Raw genomic sequence first — 7,863 nt, 5'->3', positions numbered from 1 at the left:
TGATATAGTTAATATGCACTAAAATGTATTAAAATAATGGCGTTTTTTTATACAATCTAATTAATTTATCTAATTCTAGTTACGATTATTGTTATTTTTGGAATCGGTGTCCTTCCGCCGCGACCCGCTCTCGACTCTCACCTCCTCACGACTCAAGCACATCTCACCTATAACTATGAATGTAGTTACAAACCTATCTTGGATGACACCGACTCCAAAAATTACAATAATCGTAACAAGAATTAGATTAATAAATTAGATTGTATAAAAATACGTAATTATTTTTATACTTTTTAGTGCATATTATATCCATTGTTTTGGAATAGTGTTTTTGAATCGGTTGTTTTCTTGTAAAAATATTTTTATATTATTTGATTTTTAGTGAATTTGAAGTACCCTAACTAACAATTTGTCTTAATATGTGTAGATATACTAATGTTATGTAACAAACATAAAAAAATACCGACGAATTGAGAACCTCCTCCTTTTTGGAAGTAGCTTAAAAAACGTTTGTGTGGTAAAGGTTACTATATCATAGATGACTTTCTTAATGATAAAACAAATTGGGAATGGAGCGACCGCCCTTATTAAATAATAAGTTTAATTGTACAATATTACTTTGTAAGCATATTGTTGGATGAAAATAAAGCCCGCTGAGTTTGTTGCGCCCATTCTTCTCAGGTCTAAGGCATTCTTTTTGGAATGGGTGGAAGTTTTTGACTTTCAATAAGTGATGTCAAATCCTATTTTGAATAAAATATTTGAATTTGAATACCAGCGTATAGACGATCTGACAGCTCCATAATGCGTGACCAGTTTAGTTAACTGTGTTAATGTGCGAGTTAACAATTTAGTTGTTTAATATTTAAGATACTAAAGGGCTAACGCTAAGCGTGGGTGACTGTCCACTTTATTTTTTTTTTAATTCGCTTACCTTTTCAATCTTGCTGTATGTCCGTTAGTGATGATCACTCGCACGTTTTGTTTGCCTATACGCTATTATACTGTATTTTATTGACCATTAGATTCCAGGATGGTGCTATTTTCAACACATATTTAATCAGTACTGAAATTCATGATTACAGTATCATTGAGATTATTTTAGAAATGCTATGATAAAATTTTAAAATCATAGAATAAAATTTGAAACCGCGACCTCTTGCGTTCCGTGCGAGCGCTCTTTCAACTGAGCTTTTTAAATTTTATTGGTGTATGTAATCTAAGATGTAAGGGTTATCACTTTAAAAAAAATAACAAATTGTTTAAATCATAGAATTCCAACTTCAAGGCTCTTCCATTTAGTGGTGATGGTATAGCGTAAGCTTAAGTAAGGTCGGATTTGGTAAGGCCGGACCATATGGAATGGTCCGGTGGGCGCCTCGCACCAATTGGTCCGTCATCGTACTCGGTAAGGTCCGGACGGTAATATCAATAATGTTGCGCGATTATGGTCCGGCCGTACCAAATCCGATCATGTGTTTAGGCTATTATGCTACCATCAGTGGTGTAGCGTGCCTTAGCCGGGCCCCGTATATTAATTTAGTGGGGGGCCCTTAAAAGATTTCTCACAAAAGAAAAAAGAAATGTTTGCAAATTAAAAGAAAATTTTATTCATCATAATTATCTTTCTGTCACTTCTACCTAAAATTTTTACAAACAATTCAAATTAAATATACACTCACCTTGCCTTTTTTTAGGTACGCAATTTTTGCCCACGCACGTCGGGGTAGATACGGTGGTAGCTACGCCCCTGGCTACCATAATCATATAAGTCCCAAAAAATTATAAAAACTCTCTGTCATACACAATTTCCAGTAAATGAAGAGAATATGTAACCTGTGGGCCGCTCATTAACGCTTCACCTGTGGACCGGAACGAATAACGAATGTTATTCTTAATTTAGCCACCATTTAATATTCCTTTCTCGCATACCACGCTCGATAACGATCTGAAAACATTATTGTACCTACTGGTTTAATTGTAGTCTAAGTATTAGGTATTAGGTTCGGTGGAACATATTTTGCATTTTGATAATATAATATAATAAAATAAATAGATATAAATGTATATATATAAAAATGAATTGCTGTTCGTTAGTCTCGCTAAAACTCGGGAACGGCTGGACCGATCTGGCTAATTTTGGTCTTGAATTATTTGTGGAAGTCCAGGCAAGGTTTTTAGCTTTAACAAATATGAAAGTGTGAAATTAAATAAAAACTAAAATTTTGATTTTCCTTTGATGTGTCCCCCTTCGTCCGATATTTGTTTTGTATGGACATATTTTCTATGAGAGAATTTTATGACGCACGGTTCTGCTGTAATTTTTTCATTAAGGTTTTATTATGTGTGACCAATGAGGTTCTATACCAGTGTTTCGCAACCTTTTTTAGTTCGAGTTACTTGCGCTTCATGCTTGCTGCACACAGATTTTATATTAGGTTCCAACTTTCTTAGCTCTAATCTCAAGTCTCCACATTGTGTTATATCAAATCGATTTTTTTTCAGTAAATAATTTACAACACTTAATCCATATACAGCTAAATATGAAGATGTAAAAGTTTGCTTGCACGTTGTGAAACACTGTTCTATACACTAAGGAGTCTGTCGCATCGCAGTCTGATAGCGGAACAGCAGGTCACGTATGTAATTGTTGTTTTGTTTTATTATTGTATAATATTAGTATGGAAAACCTTTATTGATGAAATGATTTCTCAAGACAGTTTCGCTAGACCGTCTGGGGTTCTCCGGAAGACCAGCGCTGATCATATAACCCATTGGTATCATCAGTATTATGCAGAGGTGAATTCCAATTCTGCAATTTAATATAATTTAATAATAAATCTACTTGTATACTAGGTTTAAGTAAGTTGCAGAATTGATTTTTCTTTCTTTCTTACTAACGTGGTCTCTCATTCTTTTACGTTCCTGTCATCTCTGCACCCGTCACTATATGTTTTACGTGTATGATTAAATTGTGTGTAAGAATAATAATTAACGTGAATACACCGGCAAATCATTATTTATATATTTTTTTTTATTATCATTTCCTATGCTATGTTTTCATAAATTTTATACTGTCTCTATGTCTTAACGAGATCTGAAGATTGAATGCTGGACAAACGCCTCGCCCAAAGATCTCCAGGACTATCGGTCGTGCGCTGCCCTCAACCAATGTATTCCGACGAACTTGACCAGATCGTCGGTTCATCTTGTGGGGGGCCTACCAACACTGCGTCTTCCGGTACGTGGTCGCTATTTGAAGGGTTTAGGTACTCTACTGGGATCCATCCGTCGAGTAGACTGCCACCGCCACTTCTACTGTCCTTCCTCATTTCTGCTTCGATCTCGCAGTGAAACTCCGAGTATAGCCCTCTCCATTGCCCTCTGAGTTGTACACTTAAGTAATTTAAGTTACGCTATAAATTTTTTACGCGTATTATTTAAGCCGCAGTGACTTATACATATATTATGTATAATATAAGAACAGGTGATAATTATGAATTTGGTTGATAGTATACAGGTTTTTTAGGACAATGGCCATACCCTATGGTCATCTGATAGAATGTGATCACCGCGACCCTTACTCTGTTATTAACGTTCTCAAATAACTCCTGACATTATTAATAATGACTAGTTATTGTTATAAATAACGGATAAATATACATTAGAAGAAAAATTACACCACTGGATCGATGATGTAAACATTCTTTATAAGGAATAATAATTAATTACCCTCTAACTGGAAAGTTTATATTTAAACCGGGAACAAGTAAGTGTAATAATATTCATTCTTCGTGATCGTAATTCACAAGTAGCAACACAGACGGCCGACCAGACGTGAAGCATAGGCGAGCGGCCGGTGAGGGGCAGGAAGGGAGGGGGGGGGGGCGTCGCGGCGATCGGCGGGACGGGGAGGGACAGGCGCGGGGGTGGGGAGGGGAGGTGAAGGCTGTGTTACGTCAGGCTGCTGCATCCGGGTTCGTGGCCGGCGGTGCTGCACGAGGTTCAGACTTTTCCCAATTGTCGCGTCGCTATGATTATTGGCTTCGTGTGCGGTTGAATATCGAATAGACAAAGTGAAATAATTATTATAACCGACATTCAATCAAATTATCTAGTCCCAAACTAAGCATAGCTCAGTATAGATGCCAGACAACATTATAATTTACACAATATACATATTTAAGCATATACCGGAATTCGAACCTTGGAAACTAACCATTAGGCTATGAAATCGTGAAAACCACATAATATACTTGGTCATTTATAAGTGCATCACCTAACGTAGGATGAATGCTAAATATAGTATTTAACGATCTTAGCTGCCCAAGAATTTTGCTACAACAGAGGAATCACAGGGCCGTTGTCGGCCAACAATCGTAACAATGCTTAATGATATATGGCGCAGAAAACCGCGAAACGACCTTGACCACGGTACACTGGGCCCATCACCCTACGACTTGAAGATGGACCCTCATGTGTCGTAATAACAGTGGCGCTCAGTGTCAATACATCATTCAATCTATTTTTGGTTTTACACAAAGAAAACATGAATAAAGTTTTAAGAACTGTATATATATGTAAACCTTATATTCATAAGATCGATGGAAATTAGTTATATCAAAAATACTCTATAGTTTAGACTGCGATATATAAATGCTGATATACATAACGTAATGAATTTTAAATTCACTGAGATTTATGATTATTTAATTTTACTGTTATTAATATATCATATCACTTACCTACACACGTGCAGTGTTCAAAGCACAGTAATTATAACAAGTTTTCTTGAGTGTATATTCTAAGCTGATCATATGTATAAAACATATTAGACATATTACATAGAAAAAATAGTTTTACTGTTTATGTCTGAAGTTTTGAACTTCGTTGTTACGGCGCGCGTTGATTTGATCGCTTTGTGAGCGGAAATTGACTACATTCTGAGACAAAACCGTACTATAGTAATTAATACATGCACTAAATCAATACTCACAAATACAAACAAATGTAGTAGTTAAGTATCATTGAAGAAGGTAGGTAAGTATCTACCTAATCTTTAACAAGGACATCGAAAACTTGGCTTGGCTCGTACTGATTTGTAGTAACAAAAACAATTAGGTACCTAATGTTAAGTTTGTTGCCAAGATCACAAGTTCATAATGCTTTTACGTTTAAAAAGATTTTTAGTAGAGTCATGCCTAAACACGTTTATAACCAAAATCCCTAACCACGATTTAACTGTAAATAAATAACGATTAGACTCTACCTGTTGGTCCCTGACTCTACAAACTTACATATTGGTAAAAAACCCGGAAATATTATCTCAATTTTCTTTGGTGGGATTCCATTTCATTTTTGCAGGCGTCCTAGAATGGACATTAGCACTAGAAAGACATTGTTTTTCATAGCCTGCTCACATTAAAGTGCCTATAATTACAATACAATATGCAATAGTAAGACAACGCGTGTGCAGTGGCAGTGACATACTTATTTACGATCGCTTTATTTATTTTATTTCATAGTATTATAAAATATATACCTCAGATTATTAATTATACGTATTGATAGAGCCTCTTACTGCTGCACAACCATTTAAAACAGGCCAGGATTATTACTTTGGTGTGCGTGACAAGCAACGTGTTACACTCGCGATTTGTATGTCCATTTGTGTTGGTGTGCGTGTATTGCTCAAAATAGACGTAAACTTCCAACCTCAATTTTTTTCTACAGTTTCACAGCTGTCATATTCTATCTAGACGTATAAATTTTTATGCTCGTATTTATTCATATGCTCGAGATACTTAATCTCGATAATCTTTCACAAATTGTCTTTCTAATAAAAGCGGTGCGTTATGTAGTATGTTGCTGTGATGATTATTGACAAAACATATAACACGTATTGCCTATAATCTGTATAATTTATTATGTAGCTAAAAATAGTGCATTTCGCGCTATATAAGATCAATGAACCGGTTACCGAAAGTTGCGCGGGCGGCCGGCGAGAGGAGATTGGCAAGGCGCGATCCGTGGGAAGAGTTAGTTCCGGCTCATGTAGAGTGTGCCACTTGTGGTTTTGTGCCACGCCTTTCACCGCGCAAGGTCGTTGCGCGACCGAGCCACTTTCTTTTATATAACTGCCGGCCGTGAGCGGAATGCGACACCCGAATTTACAGCGGTGACGTCATCGGTGCTGATTCATCGCCGCCATCTTGTTGTGCCAGTCGACAGCCTTGATTGCTCCGACTGCATCGGTCCCGATATGGACAGGCGTAATTATACACTAATATTTTAAACTTGAATGAATGCTTATGAAGCTATGACTAAACATTTAATCGTTAATTGCCAGTTACTTACATACTTTCAAATTTTCGCCATGCTTTATGTAGGTAAGTATAATTATTACCGGCTAGATTATGGGTGTCATAACGGCGCCTTTTTTGCCGTGAATCAGTTATGTGTAAGCATTATTGTGTTACGGTCTGAAGGGGAGTGCCTTAGCAAGTGAAATTACTGGGAGAATGAGACTTAACATCTTATGTCTCAAGGTGACGAGCGCAATTTGTAGTGCTGCTCAGAATTTCTGGGTTTTTCAAGAATTCTGGGCGGCACTGCGTTGTAATGGGCAGGGCGTAGCAATTTCCATCAGCTGAACGTCCTGCTCGTCTCGCCCCTTATTGTCATTAAAAAATAAAATATACGGGCCCGTACACAGGCCCTGCATACCATGGAGACGAGTCTACTAATTGTTTTTGTTTTTTTTTTAATGGAAAAGGAGGACAAACGAGCGTACGGGTCACCTGGTGTTAAGTGATCACCGCCGCCCACATTTTCTTGCAACACCAAAGGAATTATACTTTTTTTGAAGCTATCCATGTCGTATTGTCCAGAAACACCGCACAAGGAAGTTCATTCAACAGCTTTGTAGTACGTGGAAGAAAGCTCCTTGAAAACCGCACTGTGGAGGACCGCCGCACATTCAGATAGTGGGGATGATATCCTAATTTGTGGCGTGTCGAGCGAAGGTGGAATTCGGCGGCAGGAATCAGGTGAAACAGCTCTTTGGAACACTCCCCGTGATAAATGCGGTAGAAGACACACAATGAAGCGACGTCTCTAAGCAACGCCAAGTGATCCAGCCGTTCACAGAGCACTGGCTGCCCGACAATTCAAGCTGCTCTGAATACTTGAAATATATGAAAAAGAAAGACAGAGAGCTAGAGAAACGTTTAATCTTAGATTTAAGGAATTTCAGGCAGATCTGTCATCAGAGGATTATTTCCAATAAAAAAGTTCCGATTCCCAAGAACTGTATCTCTATTATTTATTATTACTCTAATTCAACGCCGAAAATAGGACGTCACGTGGCGCGCTGCCTCTAAAAAATGTACCGCATTAAATTATTTGTTTATTACGCAGTAACGATCAGTTGTTTTATTTTTATTTTTATTTATCTTAAAAAAAAATTGTAACTAACATTAAATATTTATTTGCAAAGAATGATCCTTATCAGCATCAGAGTCCATTGTTCCAATAATACAGGATGTAACTTTTTTTTAAAAATCATTCGGGTCTTATCCGTCAAAAGTTCAACAAATTAAAAAAACTAAATATGCAGTTATTCGATTTAAATAAATCGAGGGTAAGACTCCTTTCACGGCTTTCCTCTGAGTCTCGTAGTTTCCGATTTGGCCATCACCGCCCTTCTCAAAAAACCATCCTGTATTTACAGTATGGTCTGCATACATATGAAATAAATAAAAATATAAGTAATACTAGTCCACAGACACAGATAGTTTGTGGTAAGTATCCCCGCCTGTCAACTAGTCCACAGAACTATAACAAAATTATTTATTTAATTAA

This window comes from Leptidea sinapis, chromosome 38 (assembly GCF_905404315.1).
Source record: "Leptidea sinapis chromosome 38, ilLepSina1.1, whole genome shotgun sequence".
In the NCBI taxonomy this organism is placed as follows: Eukaryota; Metazoa; Arthropoda; class Insecta; order Lepidoptera; family Pieridae; genus Leptidea; species Leptidea sinapis.
This window is presented reverse-complemented; position numbering follows the sequence as displayed.